This window comes from Pristiophorus japonicus, chromosome 10 (genome assembly GCF_044704955.1).
Source record: "Pristiophorus japonicus isolate sPriJap1 chromosome 10, sPriJap1.hap1, whole genome shotgun sequence".
Lineage (NCBI taxonomy): Eukaryota > Metazoa > Chordata > Chondrichthyes > Pristiophoridae > Pristiophorus > Pristiophorus japonicus.
Window position 1 is genome coordinate 75,600,048 of NC_091986.1, and position 16,258 is coordinate 75,616,305.

At 43.6% G+C, this 16,258-nt stretch overlaps 1 protein-coding gene across 1 annotated transcript in view; it reads right to left on the reverse strand.

Moving 5' to 3' along the window:
• The window catches only part of LOC139275010 (arginine and glutamate-rich protein 1-like), a 69,446-nt gene that overhangs the window by 41,074 nt on the left and 12,114 nt on the right, over window positions 1–16,258 (reverse strand). The window lies entirely within an intron of this gene.

Genomic DNA, 16,258 nt, shown 5'->3' on the forward strand with positions numbered 1-16,258 from the left:
ACACAGATATCTAGGCTAATACTCCAGTGCAGTGCTGAGGGAGCGCTGACCTGTCTGAGGTACCATCTTTCCAAAAAGAGTTTCATGCACAAGAACCCCCAGGTCCCTCTGCACCGCAGCATGTTGTAATTTCTCCCCATTCAAATAATATTCCCTTTTACTGTTTTTTTCCCCCAAGGTGGATGACCTCACACTTTCCGATATTGTATTCCATCTGCCAAACCTGAGCCCATTTCGCTTAACCTATCTAAATCTCTTTGCAGCCTCTCTGTGTCCTCTACACAACCCGCTTTCCCACTAATCTTTGTGTCATCTGCAAATTTTGTTACACTACACTCTGTCCCCTCTTCCAGATCATCGACGTATATTGTAAACAGTTGTGGTCCCACCACCGATCCTTGTGGCACACCACTAACCACCGATTTCCAACCCGAAAAGGACCCATTTATCCCGACTCTCTGCTTTCTGTTAGCCAGCCAATTCTCTATCCATGCTAATATATTTCCACTGACTCCACGTACCTTTATCTTCTGCAGTAACCTTTTGTGTGGCACCTTACTGAATGCCTTTTGAAAATCTAAATACACCACATCCATCGCTACACTTCTATCCACCATGCTCGTTATATCCTCAAAGAATTCCACTAAATTAGTTACACATGATTTCCCCTTCATGAATCCATGCTGCGTCTGCTTGATTGCACTATTCCTATCTAGATGTCCCGCTATTTCTTCCTTAATGATAGTTTCAAGCATTTTCCCCACTAAAGATGTTAAACTAACCGGCCTATAGTTACCTGCCTTTTGTCTGCCCCCCTTTTTAAACAGAGGCATTACATTAGCTGCTTTCCAATTCGCTGGTACCTCCCCAGAGTCCAGAGAATTTTGGTAGATTATAACGAATGCATCTGCTATAACTTCCGCCATCTCTTTTAATACCCTGGGATGCATTTCATCAGGACCAGGAGACTTGTCTACCTTGAGTCCCATTAGCCTGTCCAGCACTACCCCCCTAGTGATAGTGATTGTCTCAAGGTCCTTCCTTCCTACATTCCTGTGACTAGTAATTTCTGGCATGGTTTGTGTCTTCCACTGTGAAGACCAAAGCAAAATAATTGTTTCAGATCTCAGCCATTTCCACATTTCCCATTATTAAATCCCCCTCTCATCTTCTAAGGGACCAACATTTACTTTAGTCACTCTTTTCCGTTTTATATATCTGTAAAAGCTTTTACTATCCGTTTTTATGTTTTGCGCAAGTTTACCTTCGTAATCTATCTTTCCTTTCTTTATTGCTTTCTTAGTCATTCTTTACTGTTGTTTAATTTTCCCAATCTTCTATTTTCCCACTAACCTTGGCCACCTTACACGCATTGGTTTTTAATTTGATACTCTCCTTTATTTCCTTGGTTATCCACGGCTGGTTCTCCCTTCTCTTACCGCCCTACTTTTTCACTGGAATATATTTTTGTTGAGCACTATGAAAGAGCTCCTTAAAAGTCCTCCACTGTTCCTCAATTGTGCCACCGTTTAGTCTGTGTTTCCAGTCTACTTTAGCCAACTCTGCCCTCATCCTTCTGTAGTCCCCTTTGTTTAAGCATAGTATGCTCGTTTGAGACACTACTTCCTCACCCTCAATCTGTATTACCCATTCAACCATACTGTGATCACTCATTCCGAGAGGATCTTTTACGAGAAGATCGTTTATTATTCCTGTCTCATTACACAGGACCAAATCTAAGATAACTTGTTCCCTTGTAGGTTCTGTAACATACTGTTCAAAGAAACAATCCCGTATGCATTCTATGAATTCCTCCTCCAGGCTACCCCGTGCAATTTGATTTGACCAATCGATATGTAGGTTAAAATCCCCCATGATTACTGCCGTTCCTTTTTCACATGCCTCCATTATTCCCTTGATTATTGCCCGCCCCACCGTGAAGTTATTATTTGGGGGCCTATAAACTACGCCGACCAGTGACTTTTTCCCCTTACTATCTCTAATCTCCACCCACAATGATTCAACATTTTGTTCATTAGAGCCAATATCGTCTCTCACAACTGCCCTGATATCATCCTTTATTAACAGAGCTACCCCACCTCCTTTCCCTTCTTGTCTATCTTTCCGAATCGTCAGATACCCCTGTATGTTTAATTCCCAGTCTTGGCCACCCTGCAACCACGTTTCCGTAATGGCCACCAAATCATACCCATTTGTAATGATTTGTGCCGTCAACTCATTTACTTTATTTTGAATGCTGCGTGCGTTTAAGTAGAGTGTTTTAATACTAGTTTTTAAACCATGATTTTTAGTTTTGACCCCTCCTGCAGCCCCTTTACATTCAGTGGCCCTTTTTGTTTTTTGCCTTGGGTTTCTCTGCCCTCCACATAATTTCCCACTCCTGTTCTATCCTTTTTTCCCAGTTTATCTTCTCTTGTTCCATCCTCATTCCCTCAAAATTAACTTTTTCACAATCTATTAGTTTGGTCTATTTGCATGATCGATCCCTTCTTATCCTTTATCTCAATCCATATGGATATAGTTTTTATCTTATTACTTATGTCTTTGATCAATCATTATTTTAAACCTTAATATGTTGTCATCACTATTGGCTAGATGTTCCCTTTTTACTTCTCTTACCTGCTCTGGTTCATTAGCCATTAAGATCTGCAGTGATCCCTCTCTTGTTGGGCTTCTTACATACTGGGTAAGGAATCTTGTGCACGTTGCAAAAACTCCTTTTTCTCCTTCCCTTTTTTTTGCCTCTTGTTTTGTTTCCAGATTATTTGGGGGTAGTTGAAATCTCCCATGATTATTATTCTATGTCTTTTACTCATTTCAAAAATGTGCTGAAATATTTTTTCTTCCACTTCCCTTCCACTATTAGGTGGTCTGTAGAATGTCCCTATTAGCGCGATCAATCCTTTATCTCAATCCATATGGATACAGTTTCTATCTTATTTATTAGTTATGTCCCTTTTTTTTTACTGCCATTATGTTATCCCAAATAAGTACAGCAACCCAATTCCAACTTCGTCCATTCACTATCCTTTCTAAATACGTTATAACCTGGAATATTTAACTGCTAGTCCTGTTTTGTATGTAGCCAAGTTTCAGTTACCCCTACTACATCTGGTTCCTCGCTATGAGTTATGTATCTAGTTCCCCTGTTGTTTCAGAATTACTTTGTTTTGTTATTCAAAGGCCTCTTTTAGTTACATATATTCAGTTAAAAAAAACTCTCCTGAATAATTTTTTTTATATGCTATCTGTACACACAAACTGTTTATAAACTTGAAAATTGAGTAAATAAACTTTTAAGTACTTTATGATGTATTTTTTGCTAGTTTATGGACATTTATGTTCATTTATGTTAATTGAAGGCAACATAAATTGGAAACCTCACGAATAATCGGTTCTGGGAGTGCACATTAGGAAATTGAAGTATGGAGACATGCAATATTTATTTATATTATTTAAAACTACAAACACGATAGTGCATTAAATAAACTGTAGACATACTTCAACTGCTCTTTCACACAAGGCATGCTTTGCATAATATCTGGGAGATTTTTTAAACAAAATCAAAACTATGCTCAATCTGGGATTATCTGCTAGAACTTTTACAGCTTGTATGTGAACCTCACTGTAGTATACGGTTTCTTTTTTGTATTCTACTTGTATTGCTGCATCATATGTATAAACCCCAAAATTTGGGGACTGATTTTCAAATTTTACATTATCCTAGGGATCCTGTAAGTGTGGCATTTAATGGAGATTACACTGCACTGTAATCATTTGTGTTAAAAAGTTGTTTCTGAACTCAAGTACAGGTAAGGTTTCACTTTGAATAAAAAATGAAATGCACTTTCAGTAGGAAAATATTTTGGCTTCCTAAAACAGTACGGGAAATATTTTTGAATACTTTCGAGCATTAGCTCTGGTAATAATTTACTAAGTGGGTTTTGGTGTCAGCATGTTGGAATCTCAATGCATGGCACCCAAAATTGGTATGACATATTGAGTTTCTTCATTATGTCACCATGGAAGCATCTCGAACAGCAGTCCAATGTACATTCAGCAAAGAAAGACTCAAAGAAGTCAGAAATTCCTTACAGAAGGAGGGAATCTCACTGAATAAAACAGTATCAGGCAGAAAGAATGAATTTACATTTATATAGTGCCTTTCACAATCCTCAAATGTCCCAAAGCGCATCACAGCCAGTTAACTTTTGACGTGCCGATACTGTTGCAATCAAAGCAAACATGGCAGCCAATTTGCATAACCAAGGTCCCACAAATAGCAATGAAATAAAATGACCAGAGAATTATCGGTTAAAGGATAATTATTGGTAAGGACACCAGGAGAATGCCCCTGCTCTTCTTCAAATAATCCCATACGATATTTTATGTGCATCTGAAAAGATACATGGGGCCTCAGCTTCAATAAAGCTGTTCCTGATCCAAAAACTTGTATTTTTCCAATACAATATCACAAATACATACACAAGAAAATCTAAAAGACAGTAGTTCTTACACATATTCCACAATGCAGGCCCTAATCCAGCCTGTTTTCCAATTCCATCCAACATACAGAACAGCTCCTCAGTATACAAACTCCATCTCTTAACTGATCCCTCTCACTCTGCACAAACATATTGATAAGATGATGAAATGGGCAAAAAAAGTGCAAGATGAAATTCAATGTCATTAAGGTGGGATATTTTGGTAATCAAAGTAATATCTATACTTTGAATACGAGATGGCTGGATCATATGTAAAGGCCAAGCGATTTGAGGCTTCAGGTTCACAAGACAGTGAAAGGAGTACCTCATGTGAATAAGGCAATATAGGTGGTAATGGTAACTGTGTTTTATGGTAAGAGGTATAGAATATAAAAACCAAGATGCAAGGGTGAATCTATATAAAACCTTAGCAAGACTACTGTTGTGTGCAGTTTTGGGCAGCACATTATAGGAAATATTTTTTGAAGTAATAGGGAGTGCGCAGCACAGGTTAGATACTGCCTGATATGAGATAATACAAATACAAGACCAACATGAAAAAAACTGGGACTGTAGGGTAATTTGATAGAAGTGTTTAAAATGACAAAAGAATGAGACAGGATAAAAATTGTTTCCAGTGGCTGGGGGGTCTAGAATGAAGGGATACAGATACACGATTAAATGCAAGCGATACAACAACAACTTAGATTTATATAGTTCCTTTAACGTAATAAAACATCCCAAGGCACTTCACAGGAGTATTATCAAACAAAATTTGACACTGAGCCACATAAGGAAATATTAGGACAGATGACCAAAACCTTGTACAAAGAGGTAGGCTTTAAGGAGTGTCTTAAAAGGGGAGAGAGGTAGGGAGATAGAGATGTTTAGGACGGGATATCCACAGCTTAGGACTGGCACAATTAAGTCAAGAGGCAACAAAATTCAGGACTGAGAGCAGAAGAAACTTCCTTTCTTAAACTCAGAGGGTGAAGTATCTGTGGAACGCACTCCCAAAGTTGGTGTTTGAAGAAAAAACCATGTCATCATTTGAAAATAGGTTAAATGGGGAGGTTTAAAAGGAAAAGGGAATTAAGGGATTTGGAAACAAGACACATAGAATTAGTACGTGTTTGTGTGGAAGATAAATAACATGCGCTGGTGAGGCCAAATGGCCTATTTCTGTGTTATAATTTGAAAGTAATTCTACATAAGCTAAGTAAACGTAGTTAATTGCTTACCCCTGAAATGGATGACCTGCTGGTGGGGTTGCAGGAATAAAACAGACGGGGTTGCTGGGTATCTCAATGAGAACACTGGGCGGATACCTGCTTCTTAGTCCAGGAGTTATTCTTCCTCCTGGAACCTGCCTCAGGAATTCATGACGCCACAGTTCCTGACTGTACTGTCTGTCTTATTCATTGTCGGTGGATGAGCTTTTTCTGCGAGCTGGCTATTTGTACGTGATTATTTTTCATTAATGGCGCTCCTGGAAGCAGGAAGGCGAATTACCCTGAGTACTTGAGCACTGTGTGGCTAAAACATATTCATTCATGGGATGTGGGCGTCACTGGTAAGGCCAGCATTTATTATTCATCCTTAATTCAAGAAGATGGTGGTGAACCACCTTCTTCAACTGCTGCAGTCCGTATGGTGAAGGTACTCCACAGTGCTGATATGGAGGGAGTTCCAGGATTTTGATGCAGCGACAATGAAGGAACGGCAATATATTTGCAAGTCAGGATGGTGTGTAACTTGCAGGTGGTGATGTTTCCATGCGCCTGCTGTCCTTCTATAAGTGGTAGAGGTCGCGGGTTTGGGAGGTGCTGTCGAAGAAGCCTTGACGAGTTGCTACAGTGTATCCTGTAGATGGTATTTAAGGTGGTGGATGAGATGCCAATCAAGTGGGCTGCTTTGTCCTGGATGGTATTGAGCTTCTTGAGTGTTGTTGGAGCTGCCCTCATCCAGGAACGTGGAGAGTATTCTATCACACTCCTGACTTGTGCTTTGTAGATACTGGAAAGGATTTGGAGAGTGAGAGACACTCACTGCAGAATACCTGCTCTTGTTGCCACTGTATTTATGTGGCTGGTCCAGTTATGTTTCTGGTCAATGGCGATCCCCAGGATATTGATGGTGGGGGATTTGGCAATGGTAATCCTATGGGGAGGTGGCAAAACTATTGCTTGTTGGTAAAGATCATTCGTGTCAAGCAAGTGCCAGGCAATGTTACTTGCCAGATTGTTGCCCAGGTCTTGCTCCATGTGGGCACGGACTACTTCATTATCTGAGGAGTTGAGAACGGAACTGAGCACTGGAGGGCGAGTTCACGGAATAGATTCCTAGAACAATAAGTCATGGAACCAACCGGGAACAGGATATTTTAGATCGTATATTGTGTAATGAAAAGGAGTAAATTAGCAATCTCATAGCAAAGGATCCTCTGGGGCAGAGTGATCATAACATGATAGAATGTCATTGTCAGTGTCAAGCAAGTGCCAGGCAATGGTCTTTACCAACAAGCAACAGTTTTGCCATCTCACCATGAAGTTCAACAGGATTACCATAGCCAAATCCCCACCATCAATATCCTGGGGGTCGCCACTGATCAGAAACATAACTGGACCAGTCACATGATAGAATTTCATAAGTTTGAAAGTGACTTGCCCAAGTCCAAAACTAGAGTCTTAAACTTAAATAAAGCCAATTACATATGTGAGGGGTGAGTTGGCTAAGGTAAATTGGAAAAATAGATTAAAAGGTATGGTGGTAGATAAGCAGTGGCTAGTCTTTAAAGAAATATTTCATAAATCTCAACAAAAATACAGTCCACTGAGAAACAAAAAGTCAACAGGAAAAGTGATCCATCCGTGGCTAACTAAAGAAGTTAAGGATAGCATTAGATTGAAAGAAGCAGCTTATAACGTTGCAAAGAATAGTAATAAGCCTGAGGATTGGGAGAGTTTCAGAAACCAGAAAAGGAAAACCAAAAAATTGATTAAAAGGGGAAAATATAGAATGCGAGAGAAAATGAGCAAGTAAAAGAAAAACTGATTGTTAGGGCTTCTAAAAGTATGTAAAAAGGAAGAAAGTAGTAAAAGTAAACGTTGGTCCCTTCGAGGCTGAGACAGGAGAAACTATTATGGGGAATAAGGAAATGGCAGAAACATTGAACAAATATTTTGTATCTGTCTTCACAGTAGAAGACACAAAAGGCCTACCGCAAATGGCAAGGAACCAAAGTTTAATGAGGGTGAGGAACTAAAGTCATTTAAATAAGTAGAAAATAATGGGACTGAAAGCCGACAAATCCCCTCGAACTGACGGTCTACATACTAGGTTTAAAAAGGAGGTGGCTGCTGAGAAAGTGGATGCATTGGTTTTGATCTTAGAAAATTCCTTTCTAGGTGGTCCCAGCGGATTGGAAGGTAGCAAATGTAACATCACTATTCAAGGAAGGAGGGAGAGAGGAAACAGGAAACTACAGGCCAGTTAGCCTGATATCAGTTATTGAGAAAATTACTGGAGTCCATTGTTAAGGGTACTTAGAAAATCATAACATTTTAAGGCAGAGTCAACATGGTTTTATGAAAGGGAAATTGTAGTTGACAAATTTATTAGTTTTTTGAGGATGTAACTAGCAGTGTAGATACAGGGGAAATCAGTGGATGCAGTATATTTGGATTTCCAAAAGGCATTCGATAAGGTGCCACATCAAAGGTTATTACACAAGCTAAGGGCTCATGGGATTGGAGGTAATGTATTAGCATGGATAGAGGATTGGTTAATGGACAGAAAACAGAGTAGGGATAAACGGGTCTTTTTCAGGTTGTCAGACTGTAACTAGTGGGGTGGCACAAGGATCAGTGCTGGGGCCTCAGCTATTTACAATCTATATGAATGAGCTAGAAGGGACCAAGTATAATGCATCCAAGTTTGCTGACAATATAAAGCTAGGTGGGACAGTAAGCTGTGAGGAGAACACAAAGAGTCTGCAGAGATATAGATAGACTAAGAGATTGGGCAGTAAAAGGTGGCCGATAGAGCATGATGTAGGCAACTGTGACGTTATTCACTTTGGTAGGAAGAATAGATAAACAGAATATTTTTTAAATGGCGAGAAACTTTTAAATGTTGGTGTTCAGAGAGATTTGGTTGTCCTCGTGCAAGAAATGCAAAAAGCTAGTATGCAGGCACAATAAGCAATAAGGAAAATAGCATGTTGGCCTTTATTACAAGGGGATTGGAGTATAAGAGTAAGGAAGTCTTGCTACAATTGTACAGGGCCTTTAGCGAGGCCACATCTGGAGTACTGTGCACCATTTTATCTAAGGAAGGATATACTTGCCTTGGAGGTGGTGCAATGAAGGTTGACTAGTTTGATTCCTGGGATGTGAGGGCTGTCCTATGAGAGATTGTGTAGCATGGGCCTATATTCTCTGGAGTTTAGAAGAATGGGAGATGATCTCATTGAAACATACAAGATTCTGAAGGGGGTTGATAGGGTAGATACTGAGAGGTTGTTTCCCCTGACTGGAGTGTTTAGAACTAGGGGGTATAGTCTCAGGGGATAAGGGGTAGGCCATTTAAGACTGAGATGAGGAGGAATTTCTTCGCAGAGGGTTGTGAATCTTTGGAACTCTCTGCCCATTTGGGCTGTAGATGATGAGTCTTTGAATATACTCTAGCGGAATCAAGGGATATGGAGATTGGGCAGGACAGTGGAGTTGAGGTCGATGATCAGCTATAATCTTATTGAATGACGAAGCAGGCTCGAGGGGCCGTATGGCCTACTCCTTATGTTCTTACCGTGCAACCGCCAGTGAACATCCCGATTTCTGGCCTTTTGATACAGTGAAGGTAATTGATGAAGCAGCTGAAGATTGTTGGGCTAGGACAATGCCCTGAGGAATTCTTGCAGCTTTACCAGCTGCAGAAACCTGAGATTGTGTGTGGTGCCAGTTATACAAAGCAGCAAACACAAGGGCTGAAGAAAACATCAGACTCGTGATAGAAACATAGAAAATACGTGCAGAAGTGGGCCATTCGGCCCTTCGAGCCTGCATTCAATATGATCATGGCTGATCATGCAACTTCAGTATCCCATTCCTGCTTTCTCTCCATACCCCTTGATCCCTTTAGCCATAAGGGCCACATTTAACTCCCTTTTGAATATATCTAACGAACTGGCCTCAACAACTTTCTGTGGTAGAGAATTCCACAGGTTCACAATTCTCTGAGTGAAGAAGTTTCTCCTCATCTCGGTCCTAAATGGCTTACCCCTAGACTGTGACCTCTGGTTCTGGACTTCCCCAACATCGGGAACATTCTTCCTGCATCTAACCTGTCCAATCCAGTCAGAATGTTATGTTTCCATGAGATCCCCTCTCATTCTTCTAAATTCCAGTGAATATAAGCCTAGTCGATCTAGTCTTTCTTCATATGTCAGTCCTGCTATGCCGGGAATCAGTCTGGTGAACCTTCGCTGCACTCCCTCCATAGCAAGAATGTCCTTTCTCAGATTAGGAGACCAAAACTGTACATGGTGTTCAAGGTGTGGCCTCACCAAGGACCTGTACAACTGCAGTAAGACCTTCCTGCTACTATACACAAATCCTCTCGCTATGAAGGCCAACATGCCATTTGCCTTATTCACTGCCTACTGTTCCTGCATGCTAACTTTCAATGGCTGATGTACCATGACACCCAGGTCTCGTTGCACCTCCCCTTTTCCTAATCTTGTCACCATTCAGATAATATTCTGCCTTCCTGTTTTTGCCACCAAAGTGGATAACCTCACATTTATCCACATTATACTGCACCTGCCATGCATTTGCCCACTATCCTATCCAAGTCACCCTGCAGCCTCTGAGCACCTTCCTCACAGCTTACACTGCCACCCAGCTTAGTGTCATCTGCAAATTTGGAGATATTACATTCAATTCCTTTGTCTAAATCAATAATATATTGTAAATAGCTGGGGTCCCAGCACTGAACCACGCGGTACCCCATTAGTCACGGCCTGCCATTCTGAAAAGGACCCATTTATTCCTCTTTGCTTCCTGTCTGCCAACCAGTTCTCTAGCCACGTGAATACATTACCCCCAATACCATGTGCTTTAATTTTGCACACTAATCTCTTGTGTGGGACCTTGTCAAAAGCCTTTTGAAAGTCCAAATATACCACATCCACTGGTTCTCCCTTGTCCGCTCTACTAGTTACATCCTCAAAAAATTCGAGAAGATTTGTCAAGTATGATTTCCCTTTCATAAATCCATGCTGACTTGGACCGATCCTGTCACTGTTTTCCAAATGCGCTATTACATCTTTAATAATTGATTCCAACATTTTCCCCACTATCGATGTCAGGCTAATAATTCCCTGTTTTCTCTCTCCCTCCTTTTTTAAAAAATGGGGTTACATTAGCTACTCACCAATCCATAGGAACTGATCCAGAGTCTATAGAATATTGGAAAATGACCACCAATGCATCCACTATTTCTCGGGCCACTTCCTTAAGTACTCTGGGGTGCAGACTATCAGGCCCTGGGGATTTATCGGCCTTCAGTCCCATCAATTTTCCTAACACAATTTCCTGATTAATAAGGATTAGTCAGGAAATAGATACAAGATTAGTCAAGACAGATGCAAGAACCAGACAAAATGTTATTCTCTCAAACTCTAGAGCTTCAAATTTTTCTTGCAAACTGCTGTTAAGGGGTGTGGCTTCAGTGACTCTGTCAGACCAGCAAGGCATTCAGACAATTTCAGGAATGAACTCACCCCCACCCCACGTCATTGTGCATTTACTACATTAGAGTGGTGGTATTTGTCCATTGATTTGGTGCCATGAGTTATACTGCTTGAAGCTATAGCTCATTTACAAGTTATAAAAAATGAGGCTGGACCCACCACCACAGGTCCCTGGAAATGGGCACCTTATCCTACTGGGAAGCAACAAAAACATATCCCAATGAGAAGGAAAGACTTTAAGAAAACGGATAACCATCCATGGCTAACTAAGGAAGTACGGGATGGTATCAAATTGAATAACAAGGGCATACAATGTGGCCAAGTCTAGTGGGAAGCCAGAGGATTGGGAAATGTTTAAAAGCCAGAAAAGAACGACTAAGAAAATGAGAGAGAGAAGATAGATAATGAAAGTAAACTAGCACGACAAATAAAAAGATAGTAAGAGTTTCTACAGGTACATAAAAAGGAAAAGAATGGCTAAAGTAAATGTTGGTCCCCTAGAGGATGAGACTGGGCAATTCATAATGGAGAACAGGGAAATGGCAGAGATGTTGAACACATATCTTGTATTGGTCTTCACGTAGAAGACACTAAAAACATCCCAATAGTAGATGATCAAGGGGCTACAGGGAGGGAGGAACTTAATACAATCACTACCATTAAAGAAGTAGTACTCAGTAAAATAATGGGACTAAAGACAGACAAGTCCCCTGGACCTGATGGCTTACATCCAAACATCCCAATAGTAGATGATCAAGGGGCTACAGGGAGGGAGGAACTTAATACAATCACTACCATTAAAGAAGTAGTACTCAGTAAAATAATGGGACTAAAGACAGACAAGTCCCCTGGACCTGATGGCTTACATCCTAGGGTCTTAAAAGAAATGCAAAGATAGTGGGGATGCATTGGTTGTAATCTATCAAAATTCCCTGGATTCTGGGGAGGTCCCAACGGATTGGAAAAACGTAAATGTAACGTTCCTATTTAAAAGGAGGCAGACAGAAAGCAGGAAACTACAGACCAGTTAGCCCAAGATCTGTCATTGGAAAAATGCTGGAGTCCATTATTAAGGAAGCAGTAGCAGGGCATTTGGAAAAGCATGATTCAATCAAGCAGAGTCCACATGGTTTTATGAAAAGGGAAATAATGTTTGACAAATTCTTTGAGGATGTAACGAGCAGGGTGGATAAGGGGGATCCAGTGGATGTGGTGTATTTGGATTTCCAGAAAGCACTCGATAAGGTGCCACATAAAAGGTTACTGCACAAGATAAAAGTTCACGGGGTTGGGACAATATATTAGCACGGATAGAGGATTGGTGTACAGTATGCGCAGACCCCATGGGTTTTTAGATATACACTTCTTAAAAACTGGACAGGTTGTTGGGGGAAGCAATGAAAAAACCAGGTTGCATTCATATGGTAACGGACTGTCCGTGGGAACAAAATGGCCCGAGAGACCCACTCCCAAGGCATGGATAACAAGGCTAGTGACTCACTGTTTCTGAGAAGATGAACTTCTTAAGTTAAATCGGCTAGGAGATCGAAACGAGATCGAAGCCATCACCGACTGTTAAGGACATTAAAACATATCAAGAAGACATCAAACCTGAAGCACCTTTTGTTACCATGGAAACCAGGCCCCAGAAGGCGGGAAGAGGCCACAAAGGGCTTGAGTGGATGACCCATCCAAACCTGGGAGGAAGCCTGGAAACCATGCCCCGAGGCCCTGCGTCCATAAAAACAGACAGCGGTCTGTGTATTGGAGGGGTATAGCTCTCTCTCTCTCTCTCAACTGCCCTCACCACAACAGAACGGCAAGAGGAGCTGAGCCTTGCTCTTCCAACCGAGATGACTTCGACTCAGACTGGGACTCACATACCGCAAGGCCGGTTCGGGACAGGGAAGTACCACCGGCGCCGGAAACGCCACCGAGACCAATGTGTCCTCTGCGGCAGCAAAAGTACGGCCCCCCCACACCAAATGGTGACTAGGGCCCGCTGCAGAGTGATTACGTGGTCCAATTCACTACCCCTCAACTATGGTAGCAGGGACACCCAAGCTAAAACAGGACGGGGACCACTTTGTTCACTTTATGGAGGAGAACAGGTAGGGGCTATCAATGGGTGTAGTGAGGGCGAGATTCACAGGCTCATGCTGCTCTCCCTTGATGGGAAACTGTATCAGAGCTTGTCCGCAGTCACAAAGCTGGGACGAAGTACCACAGAAGGGTTGAAAGAGGAGATCCTGAGGGCCATGGGAGATGCTCAGGGTAGCCCGTTCTCCTAAGTAGAACGGACTCTACAGCTGGCCGGCGAGGCACCAGGTGCATTTGCGGATAGGCTATGACTTGTGTATGAAAGGGCAACTGTAGGGACGCCAGACCGCACGCATCTAGTAGGGGTCCCCAGGAATCACTGGCTCAGGACCCTGGAGGCAAACAGCTTTCCATGGATCAGGGCCAAGGCAGAAGTGTGGTTTGACTCTGAGGAGCCCGCGAATACGAATGCAGGCGTGCTCCGAAAAATGAGCCTAACCTTTAAGACCGGTTCCGAGGAGGAGCTCAAACCAAAGTGGAGGGTACACGAGATGAAGGCAAGTAAGGATGGTAGGAAGGAATGGCGTCAGGAAGGGACTAGTACCGACAAGTCCAGGACTTGTTTCAGGTGTGGGAAGACGGGAATGCCTGGCACAAAAGTGGGGGTCAGGCCGAGGGGGTCCTCCCGTGCGAAAACCCCAGGTTACCGAGGCAAGAGGCGACCAATGAACTGTTTAATGTTCTGGTGGCCGCCCTTCGCACGGTGCTGGGGAAGGACAAAGGAAGGCTAGGCACTACCGTGAGCAGCGTTAATGCCAACCACACCCACATGTCCCCCTTCACCCTGACTACAACGCGCCCAGCCTGAGTACCGGTGTCTGCTCACATATGATGAGGGGGGCAGGCCATGTGTTACGATAGGTGTGAAGACGGTGCAGGGGAGATACTTGGTGGACACCGAAGCTTTCAGCACGGTGGTCCAGTCGAAGGACCTGACCAATTCACCTTGGTCTAACAAGGTCCCATTTAGCCATATGGGATTCACAGGGAACGAGCAGGCGGGGGCAATGTCCAAACCCGAGAACAGAGCTAGGGTCCCTTTGCACCACGTGGAAGTGCGTGCTAATGAAATGGGAGCAACCAGGATGGGGAGTCCTTGGGGCTGATTTCATGTTAGACAACCGGGTCATCGTGGACCTGAGGAATCACTGCCTGTGGGGGGCAGTGGTCTTGGACAAGACAGAGGAGGTGATGGTGATCCCCAGAGTTAAGGAAGAAGTGGGTAGAGTCTGCACCATAAAACCGAAAGGGAGTTACGACTCGGAACAGTTGGTTAGTAGCGCCCCAGCCCAGTACCAGGCGGATGTATGGGACAACCTCGCCGTATTTTCCACCCATAAACACGATTGTGGCAGGGTGACTGGGGCAACGGTCCGGGTGCAAGGGGACCCCATGTCTCGGCCACAAAGGCAGTATAGTTTCCCCCGGGAGACAGAAGCCAATTTGGAGACGGCACTGGGATCCCTGGTAAAACTGGGGGTGTTGAGACCAATAACCACCTATATGAATTCACCACTCTAGCTGGTGAAGAAACCCGACCAGTTGTGGAGAGCCACCGTGGACTATCAGGTCCTCAATAAGAACATCCCAGCTTGCGCGCCCACAGTCGCAGCTATCGCCGATCTGCTAGGGAGCATTCCAGCAACCTCAACCACATTCATGGTGCTGGATATCTCAAACGGGAAGACCAACACAAGTTTGCATTCACTTTTAAAGGGCAGCAGTATACATGGACATGCCTTCCCTAGGAGTTGCACAACAGCTCCTCCATATTCCACCAATGCATGGCGAATGCATTAAAAGGCTTCAGTCGACCCCACCAATTAATCCAGTACGTGGATGACTGCTTTTGTTCTCCGCGGAGGGGGAAGAGCACGGGCCACTGTTGGACGAGCTGCTAAAACTGTTGCAGGAGGAGGGGTTCAAGGTCAACCCCAAGAAAGCCCAGATCAGCCAGGAAGAAGTCAAATTCCTCGGGCTGACTAAGGGCTGGTGAAAGGGCCATAGATGAGGTTAGGAGGAAGGCAGTACAGGAGCTGCCAGCCCCCAAGAATGTGACCGGGGTAAGATCTTTTTGGGGACTCACAGGGTACTGCCGGGACTTCATAGAGGGTTACGCAGCCACGGAAGTCCCGCTGCTTCGGCTCCTCCGCAAGGGAGTCGAGTAGGAGTGGGATCAGAACTGCCAGGAAGCGTTCACTCGCCTCAAAGGAAATTTGCAGATAGCACCCGCATTGGGAGCCATCAACAGTGGGGAAGAATTATTTTTAGAGGTAGCAGCCAGCGGGGATAGTTTGAGTGCGGTGTTGCTCCAGGAGCGGCACGGCAAGCTACAGCCCGTGGTCTATTCGTCTACGGTCCTCACCGAGGTAGAACGGGGATATTCCAACTGCGAAAGGCACCTCCTAGCCACGCACTGGGCTGTAAAACGCTCTCAGCTTTTTACAGGTTCATCCCCAATCTCTTCTCACACCACACACCCACTCAGATGCTGTTGGACGGGAGAATCAAAGATGGGACGGTGAGCAGTGCCCGCATTGCTCACCGGACATTACTGCTCTCACAGTTGAACTTGATAGTGCAGGGGTTGACCGAGCCAAAGCTAGCAGCTGACCGAGCCAAAGCTAGCAGCCAACATGATTTACCCAGGGACGGCCCACACGTGTACGATTGAAGGGGTATTGGATATAGATGAAGGATTCCGGGCCGGGATACACCTGACGGGCTGGGACATTTACATAGACGGGTCCAGTTCGGTCGTAAAGGTGGAGCGCCTCACCGGGTGCAGAATTTATGATGCCATGGCTAAAGTAGCGAAGGCCATTAAATTCCCCAACACCCCAAGTGCTCAGCACGCTGAATTGGCGGCAATGGCGTACGTGGTCACCCACCCTGACAA